Consider the following 12,304-nt stretch of genomic DNA (forward strand, 5'->3'; position numbering starts at 1 on the left):
GAATAGCGAGTAACGTGTAGTAAGTCACGTGGTTAGTGTCGAACAAAGCCGAGGGCCGAGCCGAATCAAACCGAACTGAACCGAATTGAACCGAATCCCACCGAAGTATGCCGCGTCGCGGTAGTCTGGGATATAGATCCTCCGGTGTACGATGCAACGTTGCCAAGTCATTGCTTTGGAGCCGGCCGGCTGCTCGACCAGGCCGACTTGGTTCGTTCGCTTGCCTGCTTGCTTGTCCGTCTGTTCGTTCGTTCATTCTTTCATTCGTACATCCAATCGTTCGTCTGTCTCTACGGGAAAAATAGCGTTGCCTTGGCTTTCTTTCCTTGCCTTGCCTGACTCACGCCCTGACCGCCTTTCCTTTCGCGAAAATACCATTAATTTTCGATCACTGTGCCGAACGTTTTTTTTTCTCTCGCTCACTGACCGAACGAACGACGACGCACGTTGTCGTCCCGTGCGCGCGTCGATGATGTAATTCCTTTGTTTCGGCCCGGTTCCAGCGTTTCCTTTTTATCGGTGGATTTATTGAAACGCATCGATTCGATTATCTAACACAACCAGACTTCCTTATCTGTTGATTGATTGTATTGTACAGTCTTAGTAGACATCGAGACTTTTACGAAGCTTCGTTACCTACAGTTTTTTCTTGACAAAACTTTTTTATTTTAGAATACATGTTCAAATTTATTATAGTTTGTTATAAACCTTCAGTCGCTATATTTACTATATGCTTTTACAGTCTAAGTTTTTGGTTAAATAGTTTGAATATCGATCCATTTAAAACAGGTCAATTTTCTTCTACAGGTAATCGTGTTCAACTAGAAACAACCATTTTAGAACCAACAGTATAACAGATGTAATAGTGACGCTAATTTTTATGGATGAAGCTAATAGACGCTTACATTTTAAATTCGATTTAATTCCCTGACATGCATAAAACATATGATTAGAGGTTATGTGTAGATACACATGTACACCACAGTGTTAGCTATTATCCACAAATTTCGGTATTCGCGGAAGTCTCGCTGTATTCGTTAAAAGACGTTCGTATTTTATACCGCGTTACCATTATTATACTGTTACGTTCAGACAGAAATGGCGACCGGCGAGTTCGTAGCGCAAGAAAGAAAAAAGATGTGGCAACGTACATTTTTGTTAAGTACCTAGACAAAAATAGCGCGGCGTGGAAATACACCGTTATATGTATCCTGTATGTATATATTTATTATGCGTAAACTTACACAACGCATCATTAGTGCATGCAATCATTTGTTGCATAACGCATAATGAATTAGTAATCATTCCCAGAGGAAAGACAGTTTACACTACGTGTAATCTGTGTAAATGGCAGGTACCGTTTTCTCGGATAACACGGTACCAATTAATTGAGATTAGCGAAGGCTCTGTTGACCTCGGTTTCGAATATTTTTTACGTAATTTCGTCTTCCAAAACCACAGACGGTATTTAGAACGTACCGTTATCGCGAACAGTGCTTGTTTGTTTCCTGGAGTCCCTCTGGATTCAAATTTACAGTGCGCTTTACTTTGGGGAGCAGCGTAACAGTTGCTAGCGACTTATTCTGATTAAAATTACCGCAGGTTTAGATTCCGACGTCCGGCTTAATTTAACCAAACCAACGTGTAAAAATTTGTTACATAATGACAATTTTAATTAATCAGAAACTGGGAAATTAAACTTATTATCATGAGGTAAATGGTTCATCTCAATTAATGATCGAAAGTATAACTTACCTGTTTCGTTTTGAAACATCTGTTTTACGTAGAAGTAAACGGTGAAAGCGTATGATTAATCGTGGTTATAGCATTAAATTCAAGGACTATGTAATACTTTTTTAAAGGCCAGTTGTAAATACAAAGATTTCTATGGCACTGACTCGATTTTTACCATAATTTCATGTATGATTATTAACTCGAGAAAATTAACGTTCATTTTTTTCTGATGGAGTCAGCAATTACTCTCATTAATAAATAATTTAATTTAATATAAATCTATTCAGGTTATGAATAGATATTCAAATTCAAGTTAGTGCTAAAGAGTTCTTTGTCATCAAAGATAATGTTAAGTTTTTCACTCATATTTTTTATCTTTCAAAATGTTCATACTCATAACAAATTTTATTTAGTAATATTTTTAAAAACATTTAGTTTGTACATTTAGTTTAATTTTGCAGAGCAATTTATAGAATATTATGTTGTTAATATCAATATTGTTAATGCTTTTGTCAGTAGAAGAATAAATGGCTTAAAGAGTGATCGATTTCATTCTGAAGGTATTAAGAGAAGTTCTTATCAAAACTTTCATTAGACATTTCTAATCTGGTTTAAAGCGAGGTGAAAACATTAGTGAACTTGATTTCATCGCGTGGAAAGTCTACCATTAATTTTGCATTCTAGTCTCATTTTTTTCTCGTTTTCAGTTAATTTCATTGAATCGCTACTTTAATTGGTCGAGATGTTTACCTATTCGTATGTAGATAAGCGTGCGAGGTGTGTGTGTGTGTGCGCGGTAAAGTTACGAGATTATGCGAGTTTCTTCACGTGGAAAACTCTCAAATCGTCGCCGTTGTCGGCAGAGTGTGACACGGAATTGCGACGTTGCCAATGTTGCAGCCACTCAAGGGCAGTTCACACCGTGTCACTGTTACCTGTACGAGTAATCGAATTAATCTTGTCATGCGCAATATCGACATCGTCGGTTCGCTCATATTTTAAACAATAAAATCATGCATACGGTTGCCTAAACTCCTAATACGACCTACTTTATCTCCGTTACAGAACTCTTTCCACGAAAGTATTTTTGCTGTTCGTGACTCTCAAATTTTCTAGGTGAAATGCTTGAAATTATTTCTATTGTGTTTCTCTATAATTATCGCGTATAACAGATTTAGTCACAGAACACTTCATCCAAATTGTTATGTTACTAGCAAATTTTCAAGTTGGAGAGTTTTTATGTCCCTATTATTACTTGTCATATACACTCATATATACTGTAGACATTCATGTACACTCTAGACATATATACTCTATATTCAGTTCGGAGATATTCATTTCTAAATGTTGTATTATACTTAGTGAGTCACCTTTCGAGTGCAAGGGGCTAAAGTCGTAAAGATGCTGTTTTATTTCGCAACTGCGTACGCGTGTTTAGTCCTCACGTTGACTTTGAAATCGATTAGACGTCTTGAGCAATCACATATTTGTGAAATATGCTGCAGAACAATGCTGAGTGTACAATCATTTTCATTATATAGTGCAAGTTTTACTTTGTTAAGTAACTCGACCTACTTCTTATTTACAACGTTTTTAAATATAGCCTAGAAATTGCTATTATGGTGAATAGTCAGATAAACTTTTCCTTTTATACAAGAAAAAATGTATTCATGCACATTAACAATTTTTTGTTTGTTTATTTACCACGATGGTCACATGATAAAATAATCCCATAATAGTTGATACTTAAAATGATTTGTTCATGAATAATTTTCATAATTATTGTCTAATTAGCAACGCATCAAAAATGAAAATGGATGGCAACGAAATTTAAGGTATTTGCCAGCGGAGTAGAATAACACGTGTCTCCGTAGAATAAGCTTTTTGAACGAAATGATTTAGGCTAAAATTAGAGGTGATTTATGCACGTTGGATATGAATCATTTAGGATGGATTTAGGGCTTTAGGATCGAGGACCGACACGGAGATCTAATTTGTAATCTTCTTCCTTGCTTCTGAAAATAGTAATATCATATGGAAAAGCCTAAGATAGCCGAGCTATTGCGACGCGTTAATTTCGCGACAAAGACGGTTACATTTTGAATCGAGACGGATCGAAAATATCGATGAAACATCGATTTTTTCAATCCGTTAAGCATTGTGCTTTGCGCCGGTTTTCGATACGAAATTCGATATAATAGTTGCACACGATATCGATTTTCCTTTATTTTCTGTATAGAGTTTCAGGCATCCGGATTATACCGTATCGAATTTAATTTCTGTTTTATGTCACGTGGATACGAATTTGAGATTTCAATCAGACAGGGTGTCCAATAATTTTCTCAGAAAATCCTTTCTATTTCCGCCATGACTTTCGTTATTTAAATTTATATTGCGTATAATTATTATCAATTATTATATTACATTATTATATATTATATATGTTCTTAACAATATTTTGCTGGTGATACTTTTTTAATCATATAATCATTTTTAAGTACAAATATGACAAAGTACTAAATAAGCATATTTACAAATTTTACGAATTTACAACCATCTAAAAATTTTGTAGATTTAATCGTTATACAATTACGCGTGCGCATTTTCGACTATTAGAATATCGTTGCGAAGTCGTAATGTTGCGAAGCATCTTGAATATTCCTCCCAGTTATTAAATCAAATTTATGACGTCTCCTACCTCATCTCCTCGGCGCAACATTGGTGTCATAACTGTCGGATCAATCTTCCCTGCTCTGAGACTATGTGTCCCAAGTACTTCTAAAAGAAGTTACTCAAAATAGTCTGTCTATGGTTCTCATGGGACGGGAGCTGCAGTTGCGATGGATCTAAGTGGAGCTCAACGCACAGAGAACGCTTCAACGAAGCAAAAGAATTGTGGAAGTAGGTTTCGTTCAATGGATACAAATTTCTGTTAAAAAGACGGAGATGTGGTATGATTTTTCGATTTCATTTATGTCAGGAGAAAAAGTGTGGCTTTATCCTCAAAGTGCAGATGTTTAAATCTTCAATTTAGGGTCCTATGAGGTGAAGGTTGAATTAATTAATTTATCGCATAATTTCCAAAATCAGTCTAAAGTCATCCATGTGGCTTGATACAAGGCTTCACGTCCCTTCCAGTTCAACAACTGTTTGGAACAAAATTTGAGGAAAATGTTCGACCAAGAAGATGTCTCATCGCAGAAGTTCTGGTCAGACTTCGAAACTTGGAGGATTGCGAGGCTAGGAGAATCCACATCCAAGTCTTCAAGTGCAGAAGTCACAAGAATTGAAGGGCGAGGAGTGGTTAGTACATCGTGTTCCTCGAAGATGATAACAAGAATATACAAGAAATTGTTGGTTAGCATAGAAACATCGGTGTCTTGCTCAAGGTTTTTGGGTGGTTTTCCTTGAGACGGCGGATGAATGTCAAGGCGCTGTCTGATAAAAGTCACTCAAGCGAATATTTCGATTTGTTAGTTTACTTCCTTTGGAAACATAGGTGTACAGCTCGGATTAACTTTGTGGTAGTTCTTAGGAAGGTTTAAGTTGAATTTTCTGCACTGATTTTGTTGCGAAACGATTGTCTTTTGAATATATGAGTGCAATGTTGCGACGTGAAGCAGGTCTCCATGGTTTGAAGCTGTCCGCGGAAGTCTTCAAACAGACTTCGCGTGTTCGAGTAAACTTCCGGTCGCAACCGCGATGTTTGAATAACGCTACAGCTTAAAGAATATAGACATTACAATTTTATAGAATTGTTCTATTAATTAAACTATTGTTCTCTGTGTTAAATAAAATTTATGCCGTCTTAACGACGTAATATTACTATGAAAATTTGATGATCAAATATTCTCCCGAATAAAAAATGAAAAATTTCTAACGGTGACGTAATCGTATCAGAAAGGATCGATCGTACGTTATAGCAAGTGTAACGTAATACGTTGAAACTGTATCGAGAGCAGGAGCGATCGGCTGTTAACAACACGAATCTCGTAAAATGCGAATTTATTATTTCGCACTGCGAGAGAGACCTTAGTCTCTTTTAAAGTAGCAGAAATTTTTAGAAATGGAGGTCAGTCGCTTCTTGCGACGCGTGATACTTTAATTTTCTTTCGTAGCAGTTTATTTTTCGCTGATCGCGAAAATTGCACAAGAATTTTGTTCCTTCTAGCCAGATATTTTTGTATATTTTCTTGAAATATTAGCGTTCGCAACATTCCGTATAACGATAAACTTAATCAGAGTAGTTTAAAGTGTGTTTTAAAATTATTTCTCTTGATCTTTACATACAAAAATTGTTTTATTTAAAACTTCGTTAGTACACATATATTATTGATCTGTTTCAATAAAAGCAATTACAAACAGTTGTGCACAAAGATCAACCAGTATCGATATCTATATTTCATGAAGATGAACATAGTTATATAAAAGCGTTTTCGATCTTTGTAGATTCTTAATTTGTACAACAATATCGTATTCTTGTAACTTCAAACGAAGGACAGAAACTTATATGAAATACAAACATTAATATTATTTAGAAACTTTTGTTTTCGATTGTACGATAGAACGAAAGGGAACATAAATGTAGTGAACAGCGGATAATGGCAACCGCGGATAATGGTGGATAAGTATAATAGGGAGTAAGTACAATTGTGGAAAAAGGCAGCTGTGGATAACCATAACCGCGGATAAGCGCAACCACGGATATGGGAAACCGCGGATATGGAGGAACCGCGGATAGGGAGATTCGCGGATGGAGCGGACCGCGGATAGGGCGGACCGCGGATAGGGAAAACCGCGGATATTGGGAGCCGTGGATATGAGGAATCGCGGATATGGAGAACCGCGGATATGGGGAACCGCGGATATGAGAAACCGCGGATATGGAGGACCGCGAATAAATGCAACCGTGGATAAGTGGAACCGCGAATAAGTGCAACCGCGGATAAGTGTAACCGTGGATAAGTGTAACCACGGATAAGTGTAACCGTGGATAAATGCAACCGCGGATAAGTATAATTACGGGTAAACGTAACCACGGATAAGTATAACTACAGGTAAGTGTAACCGTGGATATGCGTAACCGTGGATATGCGTAACCGTGAATATGCGTAACCGTGGATAAGCGTAACCGCGGATAATCATAATCGCGATTACGTTCATGTTGAATTAAAAAATATTTAACGCGTTACTACGCGTTGTTGAGAACCGCTGCTCCGAAGATGAACGTTAATGGTGCTTTTAGTTGAATTTCGTGCCCGTGAATTTCGATTATTTCAACGAACAAAGCAACACGTAAACGCTGTGGGTTATCGCTTTCTCCAACAAACAGAAATGTACATTTGTAATTAATGTCTTGATGAGTAAAGAAGAGCAACGACGCGACGGCCGGAAAGCCGTTGTATGCTCGACTTGTTTGTAGCCGTGGCGTCGTCGCGTGTGGAGAAAGTAGAGTAATTTAGGTAACCTTATTATTGCTTTTATTGTTGTATAACAAGTGTAACCAGCGCCACCGGAATAGCCCATTAACAGGATGTGTGGCATTGAAAAATAATTACACCACGCGTTCCAACGATCGGGAAATTTTGCTCGCCATATTTCCGTTTTATACCTTTCCACTTTTTGCTCGCTCGATACGGCTTAGATACAAGGCGACTCTCTTCTCGGCTCGCGTTACGCTTACAGAATTAATCCTTTCGCCGGGAACGACGTACATATACGTCCAGTTAATTGCAGAAAGCGAACGTACGCGTTTACCGATTCAAACTTCCAATTGCGCTATAGTAGCGAATGCTGAAATTTATGTATGTTATAGAGTTTTGCTGAACACGATCGTAACTCATTTTGCTGGCTATCGATTATTTAGGAGTTATCAGTTTCAAAGCTTGGTATTTATTTGTTCTTTACATTCCGAAGTATAACACGTTCGCATATGTAAATAGTTGCGATTACTTGACTATAAATTAAAAGATAGCTTAACTTTTTCTCATACTTAAATATATTGAATTATTACTCAAGTATCGATTAATTATTTAATTACTGCACGCAGTAATTGTGTCACCTAGTATAGATCATGTACATACATCTTACTATATTTATAGTGTATATGTATGTAACCCTGCCATGTATGTATTTCAGAAATATAACCCTACTGCACGTGTATATTTTAATATACACATTTAATAAATATTATATGAAATTACGTGATCTCTAGTTGCGAGATAATAACATGTTCTTGCATTTACCTTATGCGACAAATTATATCACACACGGTAAATTTAATACACGACGTACACGTGTGTACAGTGGCTCCCGAGTTATCTAAGCTTTTTCGTCGTTTCAACTACACAGATAGCGGCTGTCGTTCGCTTGTAAGTAATCAGATATCTCTCATCTGCCGTTGGCTATCTGGAAATAGTAATTAATGTTACAGATCGTATCAAAAATCTTGGTACAGGTATAGGTGAACCGATAACACAGTATAGTCGTAAACGAGTTACTAGCAATTAAGTTTTCACCTTCCTATTTTTCTTTTTCTTTCGCCGACAAGTCTGACTGGTTGGAAAGACCGTGAATATATTATACTATTCTTTGGTTTCGATTAGATATTGACAGAAAGATTGGAAACGGACAAGGTACGAATTAGTTCACAAATCATATTTCACGTTTTTTATCTAGCGACAGTAAGTGGTTCTCGAGTATTTTGCACCTGAAAGAACTTTTAGATGTACTGACAGATTAATACGTTTTTTGCGTTGTATAAATTCGAACGGTTCATTTCTGCGGTACCATATTGCGATATTTATTCATTTTCAGAGGATCTAATTAGTGAATTTGAAAATTTGCGAATTTTTAGATTTGAGAATTATCAAATTACCGAATTCGCAAGCTTTCGAGTTCTCAAATTACCGAATTCTCAAATTTGAGAATTCTCAAGCTTTCGAGTTCTCAAATACCGAATTCTCAAGCTTTCGAGTTCTCAAATTACCGAATTCTCAAGCTTTCGAGTTCCCAAATTACCGAATTCTCAAGCTTTCGAGTTCCCAAATTACCGAATTCTCAAGCTTTCGAGTTCCCAAATTACCGAATTCTCAAGCTTTCGAGTTCCCAAATTACCGAATTCTCAAGCTTTCGAGTTCCCAAATTACCGAATTCTCAAGCTTTCGAGTTCCCAAATTACCGAATTCTCAAATTTTCGAATTCCCAAGCTTTCGAGTTCTCAAATTACCGAATTCTCAAGCTTTCGAGTTCCCAAATTACCGAATTCTCAAGCTTTCGAGTTCCCAAATTACCGAATTCTCAAGCTTTCGAGTTCCCAAATTACCGAATTCTCAAATTTTCGAATTCTCAAGCTTTCGAGTTCCCAAATACCGAATTCTCAAGCTTTCGAGTTCCCAAATTACCGAATTCTCAAATTTTCGAATTCTCACGCTTTCGAGTTCTCAAATTACCGAATTCTCAAGCTTTCGAGTTCCCAAATTACCGAACTCTCAAATTTTCGAATTCTCACGCTTTCGAGTTCTCAAATTACCGAATTCTCAAGCTTTCGAGTTTCCAAATTACCGAATTCTCACGCTTTCGAGTTCTCAAATTACCGAATTCTCAAATTACCGAATTCTCAAGTTTCTGAATTCTCAAATTTCCGATTTCCCAAATTTCCAAATCAGCAAATTACTAAATTCAGAAATCCTAAAATTCCCAAACCCCTGAACAACAAAACATTAATTTGTTAAATTCATTACTCATAATCGCCCTTCGAATTTTTGAAATAAAACTACAGCTTGAAAATCATTCATAGGGCTCATCAACGACCTCGGTTAATTATAAATAAATACCTAAATCTTCGAATTAGTAAATGCTTAATTTTCCAAACTCGCTCAAAATTCATACAACTTGGTTTTCGAGACGTGCAATTTGTAAATAGTAAGGCTATAACAAGTGCGTAAATTGAACCGTGTATCTTCCATAAAATGGTAACGAAAGCAAATCGGATTTGCTTAATTGAAAAGAGATTTCGTTTGTTAGTAAATTATACTTGCTTACTGAATGAAAATGACGTGTTAACTCGTTATGCCTCGGTAACGAGTTAAAAATGTACGCAGGGGTAATTAATTGATGTAACGTTCTTAAGTTTCAAAACAATCTCGTTTCCTTTAAAATCTCGCAGCGAGTTACGATTGTTGCAGCGAACGACCAAAGCAACGGTAGCCGTATCATCAAACTATACAATTATTTCGACGATAAAGCGAAAACGATTTCATTTGTGAACGAGAAGACGTTGCGTGTAATGGGATTTTATGTGTTTTCCAATTAAAGCAAAGAAACGCAGCGAGCAATTACTATCCGAAGATGCTCGTTTCGCGGATATAATTTATTTCATTAGCAGTTGGATTTCTGTTTACTTGCGTCATGCAGATATCGTTGTAATATTTCTATCTTACCTTTCTCATACTTTGTTCGATCACTAATAATAAACATGACGCGTTATTATATTTTTCACCAGCGAGTCTTTTTCGTGCTCGGTTAATGTATCGAGGCTGGATTCTGTATTTCGTCATTATTCATTTGCAGTGACGCACACCGGCAACGATTTCAATTGTGAAATTCCACGGTTTGAGGTTGCAGGAATTTATAAAATACGTAATAAATTCCGACGTAGGATGTCGAGCATCATCGACTGCATTGGCTAACAAATTATGATGCTTAATTGTTGCGTACCTTCGGAAACGCGTTATTCAAATTTGAACAAGTTTTATGACAGGGACAGGTTCATACAGAGAAATTGACACTCGTTTGATTAAGAAATGTTTGATCTTTATTGTTTGGTTAGAGCGAAATGTTAACGATTAACATAAGTACACCTATGCAGCTGCGGCTCAACCATTTTTGTGGAGAAGAAATATTTGTTCGCTTCTTGAGACACCGTATAAAACTATGTTCTGCATTAGTTTCATTATTTAGTCATATTTGTGGACAAACTTCTTGTTACTTTTCATGTTACTCTTGACACAAATTCTTGCGTTATACTTTAAATTATTATGTGGAGATGTTTCTGTATTCAACGCTAGTTTTATGTTAGCTTTGGACATCTTTCTCTTAGAAGTTTACAGAGTATATTAATGAAAATTCGGAAATGAAGTATCAGAATCCTCGACTTCTATTGTCAAATCTCTTCACACACAGCAGTATCCCAAGAGAACTTACCTCGTATTCAAAGCAAACAGCTTAATCCACTGCGTGTAAATAATACTCGACGTTGTATAAAATACAATATATAAAATAAAATACAGGAAATGAAAAATTACCGAACAGAATCGTGGAAGTCATATTCGTAGTTCATTTCGTGTCTGTATATCGAGAAACAGTTATCTGGTGGTTGCAAGTTCGAAGACGCCTCTCTGTAGATTCCCTGTAATGGCATCGGAGACAATGGCAGTGACATAGTGATTGCAAAACGAGGTGATCGAATAACATCGAGTCGAACGACTGTTATCAATTCGTGGAAGAAGAAGAAGTAGAATTCGAAGCAGGAGTAAAGGAATATAAGTGATAGAGAAAAGGGGCAGAGAGGTCGCGAAGTGTCTTCGAGGGGGTTGAAGGGGAAGCTTTGCTGGAAAGAAGCAAAGTGCACGCTCGTATCATCTTGGCGTTGTCTCTCCGGTTGCTGCAATTGTTGACGCAGCTAAAATCAACCGGTATACCGATTAATTCGTTGCAATATCTACCAGGACGATCCGGCTAAGAGTATAGTTTCAGGACACTGAAAGAATATTCGTTCAAATGAAAGTTCATTTTGCGAGTTTTGAGTATTTAACCTTGTCATTTTAATTTGTCATACTTTCACGAGTCAGATACGTGCTCAGGGTTCAAATGTGATCTTGTTCGAATTTTGAATACTTCAATTTAAATGCATTCGCAATTTGCATATTCTAAGATTGCTAAATACAAAATTGAAAGGATAATTTTCTTTATTTGTTGTGATATTGTGCAGTGAATAATTGTGTCTGACGCACGCGAGGGATTAATGCAAATCAATTATTTAGTATGTCTTCCACTTCGAATATAACGGGACAAGTTTCAAAATAGATTGTTACACAAGATATTTTTGTTAACCATGAATTGCAGCAATATTTAAAAATTACGAAACAGGTTATTTATACTTTAGATACGAATTGAGGTACTTTAGGAAATTAATAATTCGTGTCTTGAATTATTTATGATTAAATCGCGGAGCAGAATATTGAGATGAATAAAAGTACATTATGCTGGTTTATGCTTGTTGTATTTTCAATGGATTTGGTTATGAAGGATATGGAATAAAGGCTTTTAAAAAATGAATATTTCCAACGTATAATAAATGTAGCACGAATAAAAATATTATTTGAAAGCCCGGAGTACAGATAAAAATAAATGCACATTTTGGAATATAAATGGGAATGAAAAAATGCGAAAATGCAACAAAAAATAGAAAAAAAAAAACATTGCAACTGATTAATGCTTATTAAATTTTTTAAACATTGAACTGATAATTTTAAAATGATATTAAAATTCTATTGAACACAAATAATAT

At 36.2% G+C, this 12,304-nt stretch overlaps 1 protein-coding gene and 1 long non-coding RNA gene across 14 annotated transcripts in view; one reads left to right on the top strand and one right to left on the bottom strand.

Annotated features, from left to right (window-relative positions):
* The window catches only part of LOC100877371 (uncharacterized), a 197,961-nt gene that overhangs the window by 14,343 nt on the left and 171,314 nt on the right, over window positions 1-12,304 (top strand). The gene's annotated exons all lie outside the window — the stretch shown is intronic.
* Window positions 10,527-12,107, bottom strand: LOC105663673 (uncharacterized). The gene is made up of 2 exons (XR_001097121.2): window positions 11,040-12,107; window positions 10,527-10,967 (listed from the first exon to the last, which is right to left on the bottom strand). It is a non-coding gene; the product is annotated as an uncharacterized LOC105663673 (long non-coding RNA).

The sequence above is a fragment of the Megachile rotundata genome, chromosome 1, assembly GCF_050947335.1.
Source record: "Megachile rotundata isolate GNS110a chromosome 1, iyMegRotu1, whole genome shotgun sequence".
NCBI classification, from domain to species: domain Eukaryota; kingdom Metazoa; phylum Arthropoda; class Insecta; order Hymenoptera; family Megachilidae; genus Megachile; species Megachile rotundata.